We start from the raw sequence: 22,466 nt of genomic DNA, 5'->3' as shown, positions 1-22,466 counted from the left end.
CAATAAAAGTTGATTTCATATGATCTCCAGTTTAATGAATGCACTAAAGCAGTACGATTATGAAACATCACTGGTAATTCTTAGTGTCCCACACCAATTAAAAGGTCAGAAATGGAAAAGACTGCATATTCTCTCTACGTTTAGTGGGCTAGACAATGCACCATGAAAGGAATCAGTTATAGAGACCCAACAGAAGCTATTTCTGTAAGGTCCAGTCTCGACACATCCTTTGGAAATGCCTGGGAGTTAGGTTCCAGAGACCTCACCGAAGATTCAACTGTTTATTCTGTCAAAAGCCCACAATTGCAATCTTTAGCTGCCACTGGGGAGGAAACAATGACAGAGGAGCTGAAGACTTTCTCAGATGATTCCAAAGTTGTCAGTCAAAATCCTATCAACTGAAGTCAATGGAGAAACAAAAAGAAACAGTTACAGAACTTTTAGATCTAATTTATTATTTCAAAATTGATTTCTCTATCCTGGTCAGTTCCTATCATCAGGGCAAAGTGAATTAGATTCAAGGCACGGGAAAGAGTAACAGTATTTTACATTAAAGGATAAGTCTCAAAAACATTGGGTGTGAATGAGTTAGAATAGAAAATAATGAGCGGAGAAGAGAAAGGCTGGGGGTATTGGGGACAACAGGCCTTCATTCTCTGGAATCTGTGTGACAATTGAAAACAAAACACCTATGTACCTACAGCGGCGCACCGATGCCTGCTCACTCGCTCAGTTGTGTCTGCCGTTTTGCAACCTCGTGGACTGTAGCTCACCAGAAGCCTCTGTCCACGGAATTTTCCAGGCCAGGATATTGGAGTGGGTTCTCAATTCCTTCTCCAGGGGATTTTTCTGACCCAGGAATCAAACCTGCGCCTCCTGCATCTCCTGCATTGCAGGTGGATTCTTTACCACTGAGTCACCTAGGAAGCCCTGCCTATGGTGGAAAATGGCCTAAAGTAGGCATGGAAGAAATGGTAATGGCCATCGTTATTCTTATACAGGCCACTATCACAAAGTCTCCACACGCATTCTTTCTCCATATGAAAGGAAGAGTACTCAGAGTATAAGTCAGTATGATTTTCTCTCCCTTTGTTGGAGGAAGTTTTATTTTGTGTGAATGTGCCTAATTTCTTATCTTTTCATCACTTATACAGGCAAACTTCGGAGATACTGCAGATTCAATTAGATACCACCACAAAAAGCAAATACCACAATAAGGCAGGTCACACCATTTTTTCAACTTCCCAGTGCATATAAAGGTATATGGGGGAAAAAAGGTATATGATACACTGATAGTCTATTAAGTGTGCAATAGCATTACGTCTAAAAAATGTATATTCCTTAATATTTCTGGTCACACCTTGCGACATATGAGATCTTAGTTCCCCAACCAGGGGTTGAAGTTGCACCCTTGGCTGGACTGCTGACCACTGGACTGCCAGGGAACTCCCTGCATTCACTCTTTCTGTAGATAATATCAAACTATTTTCCCAGCACCACCCCACCCAGCTTTTTTCCCTCTTCTATTCTTTTCTCTCTAAGACGCTTTGATACTCTTCTCCAGAAGGTCAGTTACTACCTCTTAATTGAATACAATAGACTCATTGGCTTATTTCACGTTAGGGAGGATTAGAGAAGACATTTTCTTCCTGAATTCCTATGCAAGTCCAGGTCCTCCTCAGACACTAAAGGTTTTTTTTTTTGGCCACAGAAACATAATTTGCGGGATCCAGAGATTGAGCCCTGGGGCCACGGTAGTGAAAGCAGAGTCCTAACCACTGGACCGCTAAGAATTCCCCAGGTATTAAAGTTGAGAAGGCAGTGGCACCCCACTCCAGTACTCTTGCTTGGAAAATCCCATGGACGGAGGAGCCTGTTAGGCTGCAATCCATGGGATCGCTAAGAGTCGGACACGACTGAGCAACTTCACTTTCACTTTTCACTTTCATGCATTGGAGAAGGGAATGGCAGCCCACTCCCGTGTTCTTGCCTGGAGAATCCCAGGGACGGGGGAGCCTGGTGGGCTGATGTCTATGGGGTCGCACAGAGTCGGAAACGACTGAAGCGACTTAGCAATAGCACAAGTCTAGTTAAGCCTTCATGTATACCTTATGCCAGTGTTGCTATCTTCTGCACACTATGAAAAAAAGAGTTTTCCCTTTTTCTGTTGATGGTCAGAAAGTCAGGAGCCAAATTTACCCATTGGCAGTAGGTAAATAGTTCAGTGCTCCTAGAGTATGTCTACACCACACAGTAGTGTGGGGACACATGTTAGCAACGTGGGTGTCAGAATTCCTTTGGGGAGGCCAAGGAACTGCATTTTAAACAAATATTCGCACCAAGAGACCAATGCACACTAAATTCTGAAACCTCTGCTGTAATGCTATCAACAGATGACACTGCATTTTAGCTTTCATGTCTGACTCAACACCCTTACCATTGTGTTCTTCCCTCTGATACCCATTTTTTTTTTTTAAAGAATATTTATTTATTTTTAGCTGTGTTGGGTGTCTGTTTCTGCATGTGAGCTTTCTCTAGTTGTGGCCAGTGGGAGCTACTCTCCAGCTGCCATGTGAAGGCTTCTCACTGCGGTGGTCTTTCTTGTTGTGGAGCACAGGTGCTAGAATGCATGGGCTCAGTAGTTGTGGCTCATGGGCTCAGCCACCCCACGACATGTGGGATCCTCCCAGACCAGGTCAAACCAGCGTCCCCTGAATTACAAGGTGGACTCTCAACCACTGGACCGCCAGGGAAACCACTGTCACCCAATGTTTAATCCATGGACTATTGTTGTGTTTTATGTGTACATATCAATCACCCACAATCATTTCTGGTTCAGGAGGTGGACTGGCTGATAAACTGATAAATACTTAACTAGATATACAGAAAGAAAAAGTTTCTCTGGTGTCCCGTAACTACAGATACCACTAGTCACTTATGAAATGATCAAAAAGAGATCAGAAAGATACAAACTACTGGATACAGCTTTACATTTTATATTAAGCCATCTTATAGTTTCATCATGACAAATTTAAAGGACCAATAGATGGGTTTTGACTAGCACTCCAGAAATAAATTCTTTGTTTCCAGCTCACAGTTCCCAAACCAAGCCTAAGGACTGTTCAGAAAGAGCTCACAGCACTTCAGGTAATCCTACCTGGGGTTTGCATGACCTTGAATTTCAAAAAGTTACTTGTTAAAAATAACCACTGTAGTGTAAAAAAGGAAACTAACTGGCCATCATCAACTTCTCAAAGTTATGATGATGCTCTTTTCTTCAGTAGAAGGGACTGGAATAGCAGAAAATTGAGTTTCTTCTATTTCAGCTCAGATTTCGGCCACCCACAGAGGAACATGCAGCATTCCTGATCAGAGCGGCCAGTTTTCAATCCTGTGCCAAAGAGAGCCGGGGAGAAAACTGGCACAGGTCGTCTGTTTATTGTGCACAGACAAGCTGCAAAAACAAGATCTAAATTTTCTGAAGTTTACCCACTGCAAGGGCTGGCTGCTTTATGCACAGAGGAAGAGAGCAGGCAGAGTCCAAACAAACTGTGCAAGAAGCAAAACAGAGCAGAGAATCTTGCCACAGGGATAGAGGAAGAGTAGCAGAAACAACCAGGCAACAGTACTGGAGTGGGGTGCCATTGCCTTCTCCCAACAAACTGAAAAATCAGATGTAAAAGGAAGAGATATTTGGGTTCTACTATTTATTAGGGCTTCCCTGGTGGCTCAGTGGTAAAGAATCCACCTACAATGCAGGAACCAAAGGAAACGTGGGTTCGATCCCTGGATTGTGAAGATCCCCTGGAGGAGGGCATGGCAACCCACACCAGTATTCTTGCCTGGAGAATCCCATGGACAAAGGAGCCTGGTGGGCTACAGTCCTTGGGATCACAAAGAGTCGGACATGACTAAAGCGACCTAGCATGGCACAGCCCTTACTATGCTTACTTTGATTCTGACAAATACATGCCATCTAAAAAAGAAAACTCCTAGGGTAAGTCAATGATCAAAAGTGTGCAAAACAGATCACCACTCTGTTTTAAAACATTTAAACATTTGGTATTTGTCATTGTTGGATTTTATCACAATTTGCTTGGGCAAAGCATTAAAAAATTAATACTACATTATAAAAATGCCCACCTAAATTTTGTCTGGTTTCCAGAAGGTAATCATACAGTATCTTTCATGTAATAGTCAATGCTTATATGCTAGTAGCTCTTACTGTGTGTCAGGCCCTATGCTAAGCGCTTCACATATATTAACTCATTTCATCATTAGAACAATGCAGAATAGTGGTATTGTTATTATTCCCATTTTACAAATGAGGAAACTGAGGCACAGTTTCTCACTATCTTTCAGCTCTAGAGTGCAGCTTTTTAATCACACTCGCCATATATACAGCAGTCATTACCATTTTGGGGGTTATAATGATCTGAATTTCATACTGCTGCTAAGTCGCTTCAGTCGTGTCCGACTCTGTACGACCCCATAGACAGCAGCCCACCAGGCTCCCCCGTCCCTGGGATTCTCCAGGCAAGAGTAGTGGAGTGTGGTGCCATTGCCTTCTCCACTTGAGAGTGTATATATATATAGTTAGGAATTTCATATATTAATTTGAAATTAATAATTAACATATAATTAATTTTAATAATTACTATAATTCATATATATATATATTTGCTGCACCACATGGCTTGCAGGATCTCAGTTCCCTGATAAGGGATTGAACCAGGGCCATGGCAATAAAAGCCCAGAATCCTAACTACTAGATGATGAGGGGCCTCCTATCTTACCCATATTTTTGAAGGTGAATTACCAGATAAAAACGTAATGATTTGTATGTTTATGTAAGTACTTCAGTTGACATGGGCTTCCCTGGTGGCTCAGCAGTAAAGAATCTGCCTGCAATGCAGGAGACATGAGTTCGATCCCTGGGTCAGGAAGATCCCCTGGAGAAGGAAATGGCAACCCACTTCAGTATCTTTGCCTGGGAATCCCATGCACAGAGGAGCCTGGAGGGCTACAGTCCATGGGGTTGCAAAAGAGTTGGACACGATTTAGCGACTAAACAACAACAAGCTCAATTGATGCTGTATCCCACTTATTCAAAAAATTATACTGCATTTGCGTAACAGCACAAAGACTGTTTCTAACATGAAAAATTCATCCACCAACAATGTAACTGCTGCTTTTGCTTTTATGCAAACATCACTGTGGTAAAGCAAAAATTAGGAGTGCTTAGTACAGCTGAATCCATAGATCAGCGTGCCCCAGACCAAGAAAGTATCAGTTACACAGCAATAGCTATAAGAGAGAAACTCTTCAGGAGTAGCTGAAGAGAAGGAAAGGCTTGAGACCAAGTCTAAGAACCAAAATCCAAAGAAAAAATAGAACTTGTTTTAGCAGAAGGAGAGTGGACTTCAGCTTCAAATGAAAAAAATAAAATTAGAAATGAGGGGAGTTTTAGGTGGTTTTGGAGGCTCCAGTTGATGTGTCTGCAAGTACATGAGGAGTCTGCTTATTAGAATGGCTGCAAATTCAGTAATTACACAGTGATATTTCAAGTAACTGTAGACAAAACAACTTACAATAAATTCAGTGGAGACTTCTGAGAGTTCTAGTCTCTAAAAGACAGAGTTGATGGTGGCAGTGGCCAAAGAGAAGGTGAGAAGCAGGTAGTTTTCCATGGGGGCCAGGCTTGGATAGTAAGAGCTCGATAAATACATGTCAAGTTGAGGACCACATACCCAGGGCTCACCTAGAGTGGGGCATGCATCACCTAGATCTAGAATATCTACAGCCTCTACATCCCTGGAGAGGGATGAGCCTCAAAAGGGCAAAGCCAGGACCACTACACAGAGTTCTGTGTGTTGTTCACTGAACAAGGATGCTTGGCCGGGAAGAAAGTGGAAAGTGCATTCAGTACCGTTTTTCTGTCCACATTGTGGAGCACAGCCACCTCCTGCCACAGGAAGGAAGGGTGCCTTTTTCTAATTTGGACAAGGTGACATATGACTTTAGCAGCTCTGGAGAGCAGTGAAATAAGAAGGAGCCACCGCAACCTGACCGACAGGTATGGGAGGCCGTGGGACGCCATGGAGGCACCAAGGGAAGGAATCTGCATCCTGATGCTCACTGCCAGGCTCCGCCATCTTCTTGGGAGGCCTCCCTCTCTGTTTTCCTCACACAGAACCTTTCTTCAAAAGCACACACATTCCTTCCACATAGTTAAAGTTCATGCTAACAGACTAGGAAGCATTTCCTTCTAATGATGATGGATAATCAAAGAGCCATTACAGGGCACCATCTGGCAAATTCTGCAGGATGAATGCCTTTCAAATAGGAAGACATAAATCTGCAGTCAGAGAACTGAGTAATTTAAACACAGTAGAGGCAGCTGAGGGATAGGGGATCTTCAGGGACTGATTTCTCCCCTTTGTTTTACAGAGTAAAATGATAACAAACTACTTTGATTGGTAGTGGTTCAGTCACTAAGTTGCATCAGACTTGTTTTTGACCCCATGGACTACAGCCCGTCAGGCACCTCTGTACATGGGATTTCCTAGACAAGAATACTGGAGTGGGTTGTCATTCCCTTCTCCAGGGAGATGCTCCTGACCTAGGGATCGAACCCAGGTCTCCTGCATTACAGGCAGATTCTTTACTGACTGAGCCACCAAGGAAGCTCCCTAGTGGGGGATAATAAGGCATTTTATTAGCTTAAACTTTCATTAAAAAATCACCTCTGAATAGCTTGATTATAGGGTGATTTCTGTTTTCTTTGATCTATGTTTCCATAATTTTCCCAAGTTGTCTGTAATGATTATGTTTCATTTTCATAATCGGAAGAAATATATATATATATATATTTCCCCCCCCCCCTTAACTTGTTTCCTTGTTCCCTCTACCTCCAGAAAGGACTGGATTCATCCAGGAAAGCAGCTCTGAAAAAGCCTGGCAGGACTGGTCACCGTCTGGGCAAGAATAAAGTCCAGCGATATAAATGGAGAAGATAACACTCAGTGCATGAAAGACGGGCCAGGCACCTTCACTTCCCATGAAGCCCAGGCCAGGCTTCATAGAACAGGGTGACTGTATCTCCTCTCAATTCACTAACAAGCACCCCAGGCGTGATGAACACGTGATTATGTACTCCAGCATTTGATCCAACACCTGACACACAGTATCTGCTCCAGATGTGCTTTTTGAAGAAACTGGGGATGATTTTATAGAAGTCTCAGCATTCCAATTAAGATCACAGCCTCTGGAGTCCAACAGGTATGGTTGTTTATGGAAAAGGATAAGCCCTTGCTCATGGTAAATTCTCTGAGCCTCAGTTTCCTTAACTTTAAGGTAGGAATAATAATACTACCTCATAAAGTTGTGAATACTAAATAAAATAATGACTATAAAATACATATAGCACAGTGCCGGGCACATACAAAGTGCTGGGTCGATCCGATGGTTCTACTTCTGTGTATATACCTGAAAGAATTGAAATCAGGGCTTCATTCAAAGGGGTACTTGTGTATCAATGTTCATAGCAGCATGACTCACAATAGTCAGAAGGTAGAGATGGAAATAGTATGTATCAATAGCACACAAAACATGCGATGTACACACAATGGAATACTATTCAGCCTCAAGGAGGAACGAAATTCTGATACATGCTACAACATAGATAAACCTTGAAAATAATATGCTAAGTGAAATAAATTAGTTACAAAAGAAAAAAAATTATATGATCCCACTTATAGGAGATGCACAGATCAGGCAAATTCATGAAGAACACGCAGAATGGAGGCTGCCAGGGGAAGGGAGAAGCTGGGAGTTATTTTTAATGGCTACAGAGTTTCTGTTTGGGATGATGAAAATATCCTGGAAATGAACAGAGGTGATAGCTGCTCAACATAGTAAATGTACTCATTGCCACTGGTTGTACATCTAATAATGGTTAAAATAGTGAATCTTATGTATATTTTATCACAATTAAAAAAGTACTGGGTTAATGGCAAAAAACTTCTTCTGTCATTATTAATAATAGTAATAGTTCATTCAAAGTGCAGGCAGCTCATAACATATAAGTCCTGACTCCTAGAAGAGTAAGGACAGACTTCTCTGGTGGTCCAGTGATTGAGACTCTGGGCTTCCACTGCAAGGGGCATGATTTTGATCCCTGGTTGAGGAACAAAGATAATGAACACCTCGAAATGTGGCCAAAGAAATAACAGAAATTATATATTAGAAAAAGAGTGATGAGAAAATATCCCATGAGAGGGTTTGGTGAGGGACATCAGGGAAGGAAGGAACCACCAAGGTATGGCAAACTTGAAGAGGCCCAGAGTAAGACTGGTCTGAATCAAATCCTAGAAAATTTGAGGGTCAAAGTTGGTGAGTCAGATCAAGACACAGGGGAGAAACGGAGCTACAGAAAGGAAAATATTAAATAAGGCCCTTGTGGTTGCAACTGCCACTCAAGAGGACTGAACGTAGCTGGGGACTTTATTGGCTTGTGCGCCTCAAGTGCAGGGAGAGCTCCAGCTCCAGGCAGGCTGGATCTCGTGAGCAAATGACATCATCAGGATCCAGCAATCCATCCATCACTGGGCTGCTTCCATGCTGTCTTCCTTCTCCCAGGCCCTTCCCAGGCAGGGGCCACATGGTCCCTGGCAGCTGCAGCTGAGAGGTTGTTTTTCCAAGATTGACTCTGGTTTTTATGGCTTGGATCACAAACCCACCCCTGAACCAACTGTTGAGGCCAAGGTAACAGAATATGCTGATCAGCCATGAGTCTCCTGAGTGTGCCATATGGAGGGGCTGCTGACAGAATAAGGAAGAAGACATGCTGCTCTGGCAAAAAGACTGAATGTCTACCAACAGCAGACAGGAGTGGGAACAAAGTGAGGGAGTCTTAGGCAATTACCACAGAGGAGACTGGAGGGTGTGCAGTTTAGTTTTATTGCTTACCTGCAATTAGCAATGGATGAGTCAGGATGGTTTAAAGGGACAGGATCATATTCAGCTATGGGCCAGAGCTCCTCCTGTACTGAGTTTCAACAGGGTTGTCTAAACCTCATCAATATTCTCACTCTGCAGTTAGAGTCATGCAGTGAAAATCAGGAGGTTGGTTTCTAGTGCCGAGACACACCAAAGAGCAGTGAAACTGACATAAGACACACATCTGTCTGAGCTTCTGACATGGTACTAGTAGTAAAGGATGCACCTGCCAAAGCAGGACGCACAGGAGATGTGGGTTCCAGCCTTGGGTTGGGAAGATCCTCTGGAGGAGGGCATGGCAAACCACTCTGGTATTTTTGCCTGGAGAATTCCATGGACAGAAGAGCCTGGAGGGCCACAGTCCATATGGTCGCAAAGAGTCAGGCACGACTGAAGTGACTTGGCACACATACTATTAATAATAACATACATCTTTCTGAGCCTCAGTTTCCTCAGTACAGAAAGAGGTTTTGAGGACTTTGCTGGTCGTTCAGTGGCTAAGACCCCAATACAAGGGGCCTGAGTTTGACCCCTGGTCAGGGAACTAGATCCCACATGCTGCCACTAAGACCTGATGCAGCCAAATAAATAAATATTCAATAAGAGAGAGAGGAGGAATTTCAAGGCATCTATGACCTCAAGTCTGAGCCTCAATCCTAAACAACTATAATTCAGTTAAAATGCCAACTCAAAGGGTGGGTGAGCATATTATATACGGTGATATATATGTGAAAGCATTTTGTAAATTATGAAGAGGCTTATCATTTAGTTACAGTCATCATTTTTAAGGTCAAAAGATAGGTGAGGTTAAAAAAAAAGGATGGGCTTGAATGGAGATAAGTTGGAAAAGGAAATAAAAAAAGGTGGCCAGTCAGGATGAAAATTTCATAATTTATATCTAGCTGTAAGGATGTGAGAGTTGGACCATAAAGAAGCACTGAAGAATTGATGCTTTCAAATTGTGGTGCTAGAGAAGACTCTTGAGAGTCCCTTGTACTGCAAAGAGATCCAACCAGTCAATCCTAAAGGAAATCAACCCTGAATATTCATTGAAAGGACTGACGCTAAAACAGAAGCTCCAGTACTTTGGCCACCTTATGTGAAGAGCCAACACATTGGAAAAGACCCTGATGCTGGGAAAGATTGAGGGCAGGAGAAGAAGGGGATGACAGAGGATGAGATGTTTGGATGGCATCATCGATTCGATGGACATGAGTTTGAGCAAGCTGCGGGAGATAGAGAAGGACACGGAAGCCCGGCACGCTGCAGTCCATGGGGTCGCAAAGAGTCGGACTGACTTAGTGACTAAACAACAATCTTTACTTCACTACTGCTCTTGACACTGCTGTCCTAATCTTCATTTTGAAACTTCCTGTGCCTTGGTTCTGGGGACATCACTACCACATGAATCTCCTCTTATCTTAATCCCCTTTTGGGACTCCCCTTTCCCTACCCACCCTCGGAAACAATCACATCCGCGGTGCTCCTTTCTCCTTGGATGTTGTCAACCACGCTCATAGTCCTGACTCCGTGGCCATGCCCCAGCTACGTATCTCTAGCCTGGATCGTCCTCTGAATTTCAGCCCACTGCACATCACTCCAATCACTCCAATACCCCATATCCCCAAATGGAAGCTTCCTCTCCCTCAACCTTCTCCCTAGTCACCCTTTCCCCATCAGTCACAAGGTGAGACGCCACCTCCCTCCTCCCTCGTCTTTTTGGCCACGCCCCACCTCACACTCTTCCTTGCTCTGGGCCTTGTCTCTTCACTTGATTCTCCGTACTCCTTAAAGATTCAGCTCACACATCAGCTTCTTCAAGATGACTTTCCCAAACCCCCGGATTGAGGAGAAGAGTCCATCTAGTGCCCTGGGCATAACTGTACCTCCTGACGTTTTACCAGATATTATAGAAGCATCTGTCTGGAACTGTCCTCCAAATTCCCGTCCACCCTCACCTAAGTTCCCCCTAGGTTCTTCAAAGGCATAGGCTGCTTTTATTTCTTATGCCTGGCACAGTGTTCAGTTCATACTGACTGAATTAAACCAATCTTTACCAATTGCACACCCCAGGTGGCGCTGGTGGTAAAGAACCTGAATGCCAGTGCCGGAGACACAAGGGACTCCGGTTAGATCCCTGGGTCAGGAAGATCCCCTGGTGGAGGAAATGGCAACCCACTCCAGTATTCTTGCCTGGGAAATGCCATGGACAGAGGAGCCTGGCAAGCTACAGCCCGTGGGGTCTCAAGAAGAGACATAGCATGTATGTATCACTAGTTGTGGTGAGGCCAAATAAGAACATTCTGCTTGCAATGAAAAGAATTTGTTGGGGAATTCTGTGGTGGTCCAGTGGTTAGGACTCTGAATTTTCACTGCCGTGGCTCTGGTTCAGTCCTTGGTCAAGGAGCTAAGATCCTGCAAGCCATGGGGTGCAGACAAAAAAAACAAAAAACAACAACAAAAAAGAATTTGTTATTTTTTAAGAGTCAGTATAGATATTTTAATCCAAGCACTCAGCACTGATGAAGTCGAAGAAGGGGAGGCTCAAACATCAAAACTATGAAAGAGAGGATGCAGCAGATTCTAAATTTACACTAGGTTATTTATTTTGAGAACTACGCACATGCATTTTTTAACCAGTGATCACATTTTGAGTCTTACATAGGAGCAGTTGTTTTTTTTCTAGCAGTTAACCACATAGAAACTGTCTAACAAATTAAAATCTATAATCTTAAAATTCTTTGGGTTACTGTTTCTTTTGAAACTTTGATTTCCAAGATACACGTTTTCAGTCTAAAAAAAGAAAGAGAGGGTAAGACTTCACGCTTCCATGTAGGGATCATTTTCTTTTGCATCTCTCACCCTGTTGCTGACATTTGCAATAAGAAGTAAAATATCATCTAAAGCCTTTAAAGGAAAAGTTATTGAACAATTATGTTGAATTATGCTAATTAGCAGTTCAAAGTATTAAATATGTCAGAAATGTAGTAAGAAATTTAAAATAGTATATGTTGTCTATCTATTTTTAAAAATAGCATCACTTAAAGTTAGTTGATATATGAAGTATTCATTGGTACATCTGGTTTTGGATACTGATCAAAGATGGTAAGGCTAGCTTTACACAGAAAATGCCAGAAACGCTCCATGATGGCATTGGTCTGTTCACTTATTTTAAACAGAAAAGCCAAAAAGAAAAATCTCAAATCTTATTTAGTGTAATTTTATTTTCCTCTTAAAACACAAATGCCAAATACAGTCAAAAATATAGAACAATTTTCTTTTTCCCTTCTGCATTGTAAAAGTCAGTGGTAGTCAACTCATTTATTACGAGCAGTCCTGAGAAAACCCAGAATATAGTGTAAGTGGAAGGAGAAAGGCAAAAACAGATTTCAGAAATCCAAGTGTTATAAATGAAGCTTTGAGAACGGAAAGCACATGGCTGTGACATTTATGCACACGCATGTGCAATTTATCTCCAGTTGTTTGTTTTTTTTTAAGCTGTGAATCCCATTAAAGCATGCCATCATAATTAAAATATGATCTGGCTCCAAATTTAACATCAAGGCAACTACGGGCTCCAAGCCATGCCTGCTGCTATGAGGATCACATTCAAAGTATTCTTAGTCTATTTTTTGAGGAGGCAGCATTGTTTCTATTAATCTGTATTAATTAACTATAACTTAGAAGCAGACACAAAGCTATGCAAGATTTTGGTTACAGAGAAAACTATAACAAAGACAGGAAAATGGGGAAAATCTAAAAGACCATTAATAGGGGCTTGACTAAATTATGGTACATCCATATATAGGCCAGATGGCAGCAGGGGTCATTCTGCCATTTGGGAGATTTAAATCAGATCAAAATCTCTTCTCATAAGGAAAGAGAAACCCAGCGTCCACCCCAAATTCTCCAGGGGTTCCTGGGAGTCCACAGCTCCTCCTGTTCCCTCTGCCTCTGGATTCCAGCCCCCAGGGAACACTGGCTCTCTTTCCTCTCCTTCTTTATATCACTCATAACTCATTCCTTCTCTGTTCACTGAACCACACAGTCCTTTTTTGTTGATGTCCACAAATAATGTTCACACCTCTTATGTGCCGTGGACTCTAATATCTGTTTGGGGATATTAGCAAGGGAAGGACATGGTGGGAGAAAGACAGACAGAAAAATTACTGCAACATAATCAACATAGCAACTAACTAAAACAAGGCTTCCTATCCTTAGAAGACCCCGGTCATTCTTCCAACTTCGCCATCAAAAACAGGAATTTCGTTTTGGCCTCAGATTCCCATCCTGTTGAGGCTTAGCTTTCTCCAAAATCCTTTTTGTTTTTATTGTTGTCATTTTTATTTGGGGGATTTTATTTTATTTATTTTTTTGGCTGCACCTTGAAGCTTGCAGAATCTTAGTTCCCTGACCAGAGGTTAAACCCGTGCCTCCTGCAGAGGAAGCCTGGAGTACTGACTACTGGACCATGAGGAAATTCCCTATTTGAGGATTTTATCTCAGTATTGTTCTTCTTGTATCTTTTTTTTTTTTTTTACAGCTTTATTGAGGTATAGTTGACATTTAATGCTGCAGAAGTTTAAGGTGTACATCCTGCTGATTTGATACACATATATTACAAAATATTACCACTATAGGTTAGTTAAAACCTCCATCTCATCATTAATTACCATTTTTTTTGTGTGTGCTGAGACATTTAAGATCTATTCTCTCAGTAACTTATAAGTATATAATACAGTATTAGTAACTATAATGACACGCTGTACATTAGATCCCCAGAATTTATTCATCTTTTAACTGGAAGTTTATATTCATTGATGGGCTTCCCTGGTGGCTCAGATGGTTAAGAATCTGCCTGCAATGTGGGAGACCTGAGTTCAGTCCCTGGGTTGGGAAGATGCCCTGGAGAAGGGAACTGGCTACCCAGTCTAGTATTCTGGCCTGAAGAATTCCATCGACTGTATAGTCCATGAGGTGGCAAAGAGTCAGACATGACTGAGCGACTTTCACTTTATACTCATTGATTGACATCTCTCCATTTCGCTCACCCTCAGCTCCTGGTAACCACCACTGTACTCTCTGTTTCAACGACTTTGGCTTTTTTAGATCCCCTATGTAAGTGATATCACACCGTATTTGTCTTTCTCTAGCAGTGACTGCAGCCATGAAATTAAAAGATGCTTACTCCTTGGAAGGAAAGTTATGACCAACCTAGACAGCATATTCAAAAGCAGAGACATTACTTTGCCAACAAAGGTCCGTCTAGTCAAGGCTATGGTTTTTCCTGTGGTCATGTATGGGTGTGAGAGTTGGACTGTGAAGAAAGCTGAGCGCCAAAGAATTGATGCTTTTGAACTGCGGTGTTGGAGAAGACTCTTGAGAGTCCCTTGGACTGCAAGGAGATCCAACCAGTCCATTCTGAAGGAGATCAGCCCTGGGATTTCTTTGGAGGGAATGATGCTGAAGCTGAAACTCCAGTACTTTGGCCACCTCATGCGAAGAGCTGACTCATTGGAAAAGACTGTGATGCTGGGAGGGATTGGGGGCAGGAGGAGAAGGGGACGAGAGAGGATGAGATGGCTGGATGGCATCACTGACTTGATGGACATGAGTCTGAGTGAACTCCGGGAGTTGGTGATGGACAGGGAGGCCTGGTGCGCTGTGATTCATGGGGTCGCGAAGAGTCAGACACGACTGAGCGACTGAACTGAACTGAACTGAACTGAACTTATTTCACTTAGCATCATGCCCTCAAGATCCATCCATGTTGTCACAAATTACAGAATTTCCTTCTTTGTCATGACCGAGTAATATTCCATTGTATCTGTGTACCTTGTCGTCTTTACCCTTTCATCTGCTAATGGACACACAGCGGTTTCCATGTCTTAGCTATTGTGAATAACAGCTGCAATGAACATGGGAGCAGAAATACTGGGATCTTGTTTTCCTTTCCTTTGTATATATACCCAGATGTGGGATTGCTGGATCACACCGTAGTACTGTTTTTAATTTTCCAAGAAGCCTCCATACTGGTTTCCATGCGGCCGCACCAATTCCCATCCCACCAACAGTGCACAGGGGTTCCTCTTCCCCAAGCCAACACTGATCTTTTGTCTTTTTGATGACAACCATTCTAACAGGTGTGAGATGATATCTTATTGTGGTTTTTCTTTGCATTTCCCTGGTATTAGTGATCCTGAGCACCTTTTCATGTACCTGCTGACCATCTGTATGTCTTCTTTAGAAAAATGTCTATTGAGTTCCTCTACTCATTTTTGTTTTTTTTAAAGACCTCATTCAGCATCATGATCAGACTATTACATTTAGCAATCAACAGCATGGGTGCAAAAAAAAAAATCTACATTAAAAGTCTTTGTTGGAATGCTGTATACTTTTCAGAGAAGAGAAACTAAAATAATCTGTTATACAATTAGTCACAAGTACAGTCCTAGAGTTTTTTGCCCATACACGTGAGTATTGTCTAAAACATGTGTTCTTTGTAGCACAGTCCCTGCCACCACTGTGCTTGGCTGAGTTCACAAATCTGCTATAACCTGTAGCTTCCCTGTCACTTCTCTGGCTCTCCTCTCCTGCTAAGCATTGTTTCCTGGCAATAATTAAAACCTTCTGCCAATGCCATAGCTACTGCTGCGCTGGAACCACCATAACCACCTTGGCTTCATGGTTTGGCAAAGTATTGGCCTCCACCACCTCAGGGGCCAGAACTTCTGCCTCCAAAGTTTCCTTCTTTCATGGGTCCAAAATTTGAATATTGATTGTTGTAACTGCCAAAATCATTGCAGCTTCTGCCACCTCCAAAATTGCTTTCATCATTACCAAATCCATTATAACCATCCCCACTGCCACCATATCCGCCACCACCACGGCTGCCACCAAAGCCACCTTGACCACAGAAGCTTCCTCCATGACCAAAGTTGTCATTCCCGCCGAAACCACCTCCATGACCACCACCAAAGTTTCCAGAACCACTTTGACCTCTCTGGTTGGATGAAGCACTAGCCATCTCTTGCTCAGACAGGACTTTTCTCACTTCACAGTTGTGGCCATTCACATTGTGGGATTTGTGAATGACAGTCTTGTCTACGGAGTCACGGTCATCGGAGGTTACAAAAGCAAAGCCTCTCTTTTTGCCATTGCCTCAGTCGGTCATGATTTCAATCACTTCAATTTTCCCATACTGTTCAAAATCATCTCCCAGGTGATGTTCTTCAGTGTCTTCTTTAATACCACCAACAAAAATCTTTTTCACAGTTAAGTGGGCACCAGGTCTTTGCGAATCTCCTCTTGAGACGGCCCTCTTTGGTTCCACAACTCTTCTGTCCACCCTGGGTGGCCTTGAGCTCATGGCTGCATCCACCTCCTCCACCGTGGCATATGCGACAAATCCGAAGCCCCTGGAGTGCTTGGTGTTTGGATCCCTCATTACCACACAGTCTGTGAGCGTTCCCCAATGCTCAACATGGCTCTCAGACTCTCATCCGTTGTTTCAAAGCTCAATCCTCCAGTGAAGAGCTTCCATAGCTGTTTGGGCTCTTTGGGAGACTCTGACTTAAACATGACGGCAGTGAAGTGGGGGTGGGGGGGAGGCTTCAACAATGCTTTCTCAGTGGCGTCCGTGGACAGAAAGCCTCTACTCATTTTTTAATCAAAATTTTTTCTCTTGAGAGGTATGAGTACTTTGTATACTTTAGATATTAACCCATTATCAAATATATACTTTGCAAATAATTTCTCCCATTCTATAGGTTGTCTTTTCATTTTATTAATTGTTTTGCTGTGCAGAAGCTTTTTAGTTTGATGTAGTCCAACTTGCTTATATTTGCTTTTGTTGCTCCAAATCTCATTTCTTTCTAATGATAGACAGATCAGACATCTCTGAGTCACTTCCAGCCCATCCTGGTCATGCTCTTTTTTCATAACCAAAATGGTTCATCAAAGCTAAACAAAGCTGATGCTGTCACTTTCTACCAATCGTGAAGCTAGCCTTTCCTTTCTCCCTGCTGCACAAAACTGCAGTCATGCAAAAGGACACATCTCTACCATTATCAAAAATGTCTAAAATATAACTATAGCTATAGCTAATTGTGTGTGTGTGTGTGTGTGTGTGTATGCTTCCCAGGTAGCTAAGCTGGCAAAGAATCTGCCTGCAATTCAGGAGACCCCAGTTCGATTCCTGGGTCAGGAAGTTCCCCTGGAGAAGGGATGGGCTACTCACTCCAGTATTCTTGGGCTCCCCTGGTGGCTCAGACAGTAAACAATCCACCTGCAATGCAGGAGACCTGGGTTTGATCTCCGGGTTGGGAAGATCCCCTGGAGGAGGGCATGGCAACCCATTTCAGTATTCTTGCCTGAAAAATCCCCATGGACAGAGGGGCCTGGTGGGCTACTGTCCATGGGATTGTAAAGAGTCGGACATGACTGAGTGACTAAGCACAGCACAGCATATATATATATATATATATATGTATATGTATATTCTGGAGGAGGGCATGGCAACCCACTCCAGTATTCTTGCCTAGAGAATACCCATGGCAGAAGAGCCTGATGGGCTACAGTCCATGGGGACTGAGGGACTAAGCACAGCACACACACACACATATATATACATACATATATAAATTTATATATATATATATAGACAGGGAGATCAAAAGGGAGACTGAGTTTTAAAAGATACGTGGGGTCTTCTCTGGAGGCTCAGTGGTGAAGAATCTGCCTATCAAGGCAGGAGACATGGGTTCAGTCCTTGATCTGGGAAGATCCCACATGCCATGGAACAACTAAGCCCATTAGCCACAACTACTGAGCCCGGGCTCTTGAGCCTAGGAATTGCAACTACCAAGCCCACACACCCTACAGCCCATGCTCCACAACAGGAGGAGCTTGAGCACTGCAACTAGAGAACAGTCCCCATTTGCCACAACTACAGAAAAGTCTGCACAGCAACAAAGATCCAGCACAGCCATAAATAAATAAATAAAATTATTATTTTTAAAGATAAGTGTAGAAAGGAATATATAAATTGATTACATATAAAAACATTTGTTTATATAATAAAAGAATAAAATCTATAAGGCTATACACCAATCCGTTCGTTACTGTTGATTTCTCTCTAGGAGGTGGGATTAAGGGAGAACTTTTAATTGTAACTATATTGTATTATTTTTTTATATTCAGCATAAATGCCTTTATAATCAGAAAAACATTTTATTTGGGGGGAAAAAAGTTGATACCAAAAAAGATGGGCTCAAATCACAGCTGAAGGAAAGGGATTTAACCTACATACCACAAAGTTACTGAGAAGTAGACTACTCAGCTTTCATGAAATCTTTCCCACAATTCTCACCAATAATGCCCCCAAATTTTGTGTTCATCAAATCCAGAGAACTGTGCAACAGAACAGAGAGGCAGTGAATATTATCATGAACAAAGACTCTGAGGGGAAAAACACTCAGTAGGGATGGGAAGACAGCAATGGTGTCTAAGACTGAAATTCTGGCTGAACAAGAGAAATCTGTATTGATGAGGAAGAAAAGGAAGAACAAGGAAATAAACTATTAATAATATGTCTGCATAGGGGGTTTCCAGAAGAGATTTGGCCAAAACATTAAAAATAAAAAAGGAGGACCACACCCTCTAAGAACAAATACAAAAGGTAACATCCACTCATACGTTCATGAAACAACCCCCTGTAGCAGGCATGGTTCAGGTGCCAGGGTCTAGCCTGGAACAAGACAGGCAAGGGCCCTGTTGTCTTGTTGCTCCGGCAGGTCAGGAGACTGTAAACAAGGAAGCATACAAACCAGCAAGACAGTTTCAGATAATGATAAGCATTGCTGCTGCTGCTGCTAAGTCGCTTCAGTCGTGTCCGGCTCTGTGCGACCCCAAAGACGGCAGCCCACCAGGCTCCCCCGTCCCTGGGATTCTCCAGGCAAGAACACTGGAGTGGGTTGCCATTTCCTTCTCCATGATAAGCTTTTGTAAAAACATTCTGTAGGGCTTCCCAGGTGGTACTAGTGGTAAAGAACCTGCCTATCAATGCAGGCGACGTAAGACATGTGGGTTTGATCCCTGGGTCGGGAAGATTCCCTAAAGAAGGAAATGGCAACCCATTCCAGTATTCTTTCCTGGAGAATCCCCACGGACAGAGGAGCCTGGGGGCTACAGTCCATGGGGTCGCAAGAGTCGGACACGACTTAGGACTAAACCACCACCACCACAAAGACATTAAATCTAATGAAGTGTCAGTGATTGGTGTGGGAGTACCTTTGACTGGGAGGCTGAAGGATGAGGCTGAACTGAGTTCATAATAGTCTAAGGAACCAACCACATGAAGAGCTGGGAGCAGAGCTCTCCAGGGAGAGGCAACAACAAATGCAGAGACCTCGTGTGAAGAAGGAGGTTGTCACGTTTTAGCCATGTGAACACCAGGGTGGCTGGGGTCCAAAGAGCACTGAAAAGAGTGTGGGAAATGAGGTCCATGTGGAAACTCCAGCAGACATACAGGATTTTAGTCCAAGTACATCAGAAAGTCCTTAGAGAGGTTTTTGAGCAGGGGAGTGGCATGAATTGGTAGCTATTCTAGAGGTGCTCTGGATGCTAGCTTGGTGGAAAGAAGAAGCAAGAAAGGAAACAGGAAGAAAAGTTAGGAAGTACTGCAACATTCCAGATGAGAGATAGTGGAGTCGTGGCCTCAGGATTAGCATGGAATCAGAGCAATGACAGATTTGGAATGGGTCTTGAATAATTTGGATGAGAGTGTGAAGGAAAGAGAGAAATCTAGGAGAAAGATGACTCACTTAAGAGCTGCAGAAGACTGGAAAAACCACAGGTTGGTGGGCAGTAAATTCAAGAGTTCTATTTTAACCATGTTGAGTTCAAAATGCCTATTTAATGGCTAAGTAGAAGTCAAGCTCCGAGTTGGATAGATGAGTCTGGAACTCACTGGTGAGTCTAAGCAATAAATTAACTTTGAGAGTCTCCATCAAATAGGTGGTATTTACTGCTATGATGAGTTCATCTGGAAAGCGTGTCAAAGAGAGAAATGTAGAAGACAGTCTCAAGGGACGTACAACTCAGAATTAAGAAGAGGAAAAACCAACAAAGGAGACTGTGTAGAAATCACTATTAGAGGCAAAGGGAAAACAGCAGGTTGTGATTTTCCAAAAGCCAAGAGAAGAGAATGTTTTAAGGCAGAAGAAACAATGTCTTGTCAACTACATCGAAGTTACTGGATGAGAGAAGTACAGAGAAGGGACAACCAGATTTCACAAGCTACAAGTGACTGGTGACATGTAGGAGCCATCAGATCAAGACAGAAGCCCAGTTGGTAAACCAAGGAAAAAAATGGGGATTTCCCTGGTGATCCAGTGGTTAAGAATCCACTTTCCAACACAGGGAACATAAGTTCCATCTCTGGTCTGGAAATATTCCACACACTGTGAAGCAACTAAGCCTGTGAGCTGACTTGTGAAGTCTGCGATTCCTAGAGCCCAGGCTCCACAAGAGAAGCCACCGCAATGAGAAGCCCTCGCTCTTCAACTACTGCAACTAGAGAAAGCTCTCATGCAGCAACGAAGACCCAGCAGCAGCCAAAAATAAATTAAAAAAAAAAATTAAAGCAAATACCTTCCACTAAAACAAATTTTTTAAAAAATAAAATGGGCGAGTAGAAGCAAAGGTAGCCACCATGGCAACTCTTGAAAAATGGAGCAGAAGATTGGACCAGTTACTGGAGGAAGCTGGGATGTGAAATGGGGTTAGAGGATGGCTTGTTTTTAAGACGGGAGATACCAATACTTAGAAGACCAAGCAAAAGCAGACCAGGAATTTCAGTTCTGTGTTATTTTTCATATCATTCTTTAGGAACCAAGCAGATCAGCATCAGTAGGACAGGCAGTCTTATCTGACTTTCTCTTCCGTTGCTGCTGCTGCTAAGTCACTTCAGTCATGTCCAACTCTGTGTGACACCATAGATGGCAGCCTACCAGGCTCCCCCGTCCCTGGGATTCTCCAGGCAAGAACTCTGGAGTGGGGTGCTATTTCCTTCTCCAATGCATGAATGCAAAAAGTGAAAGTGAAGCCGGCGACCCCAGGGACTGCAGCCTACCAGGCTCCTCCGTCCATGGGATTTTCCAGGCAAGAGTACTGGAGTGGGTTGCCATTGCCTTCTCTTTTGTTAGAAGGCAATAAACAGACTATTAAAAATTTTCTGGGTACCGGAGAGGAAAGTGATGGGAAGACATCAACATGGGTTTAGCAGAAATGAACCACTTCGTATAATACTTGTGGATCAAGACACTGCTTGATTTTTTACATGACTACTGTGATAGCCTCCTAACTGATCTCCCTCTTCTATCTCATCTCTCTACTTCAAAATCTGAAAAAAAATCTAGTTATTTCACTTACCTAATACCTCTCATGGCTGACATAGCACAACCTTTTTAAGAAAAATACCCAAAATCCTTAACAAGGCAGATCAAGCCCTGCAAAATCCGACTCCAGTCTTTCCTTCCTGTCACATCTCTGACCGTGCAATTTGCAAAACATCACATCACAGCAGCTCCAGCCATAATGGACAACTCTGCACACCTCTGTCCCACTTTGGCTTGATGTGCTCAATCCCCTACTTGTCCATGAGTGCGTACTAAGTCACTTCAGTTGTGTCTGACTCTTTGCGACCCCATGGATTATAGCCTGCCAGGCTTCTCTGTCCATGGAATTCTCCAGGCAAGAATACTGGAGTGGGTTGCCATGCCCTCCTCCGGGGATCGTCCCGATCCAGGGATTGAACTTGTGTCTCGTATGTGCCCTGCACTGGCAGGCGAGTTCTTTACCACTAGCGCCACCACTTAGGACGTCCATTCAATCTACACCAAACTCATCAGCCTGGGAAATACCTAGAGGATCTTCAAAACCCACTCAAATGTCTTCCAAATTACATTTGGAAGGTCCCTCCAGAAGACAGAGCTATGACGAAGAACTAAACATTTCAGGAAACAACTTCATTTCAGTGTAAGAGATTTAGGAACAATTCAGTTTTCTGAAACAAAAGGGAACGTTGTCAGGCAGTATGTGTGGACACAGGAAGATGATGACTTGCCAGGTGAAACCTCCAGACATGTCCATTGTTCAATATGACCAATTTAATTATTTGATGGCTATCATTGTCAGGAGGAGCCAAAAATCAGTCTCTAGAAATTTCTCTTGTTCCTAGTTCTGCCCTCTGGAGCAATTTAGAAATTGTCTACTTCATTTTGTATACAGCAGCTTTTCACGTAACTTCAGGCACTCATTATGAGTACACTAGGCCTCCTCACAGTCTCTCAAATTTGCTCTTTTATAACTTACAGATGTTTGCTAACTCCCAGCGGTGCAGCCTTCAGAATCTATATTTGGCACATAAAGTATCATGCTGCTTCTTAAGGGGACAATCATGGCTT

General features: G+C 42.9%; 1 protein-coding gene and 1 pseudogene across 7 annotated transcripts in view; both read right to left on the bottom strand.

Annotated features, from left to right (window-relative positions):
* TBC1D1 (TBC1 domain family member 1) overlaps positions 1-22,466 on the bottom strand; it is a 224,923-nt gene that overhangs the window by 183,756 nt on the left and 18,701 nt on the right. The gene's annotated exons all lie outside the window — the stretch shown is intronic.
* LOC129657768 (heterogeneous nuclear ribonucleoprotein A1-like) lies at positions 15,138-16,581 on the bottom strand (annotated as a pseudogene).

This window comes from Bubalus kerabau, chromosome 7 (genome assembly GCF_029407905.1).
Source record: "Bubalus kerabau isolate K-KA32 ecotype Philippines breed swamp buffalo chromosome 7, PCC_UOA_SB_1v2, whole genome shotgun sequence".
Taxonomy (NCBI): domain Eukaryota; kingdom Metazoa; phylum Chordata; class Mammalia; order Artiodactyla; family Bovidae; genus Bubalus; species Bubalus kerabau.
The sequence above is the reverse complement of the archived record's forward strand: the minus strand, read 5'-3'. Positions and strand labels throughout refer to the sequence as shown.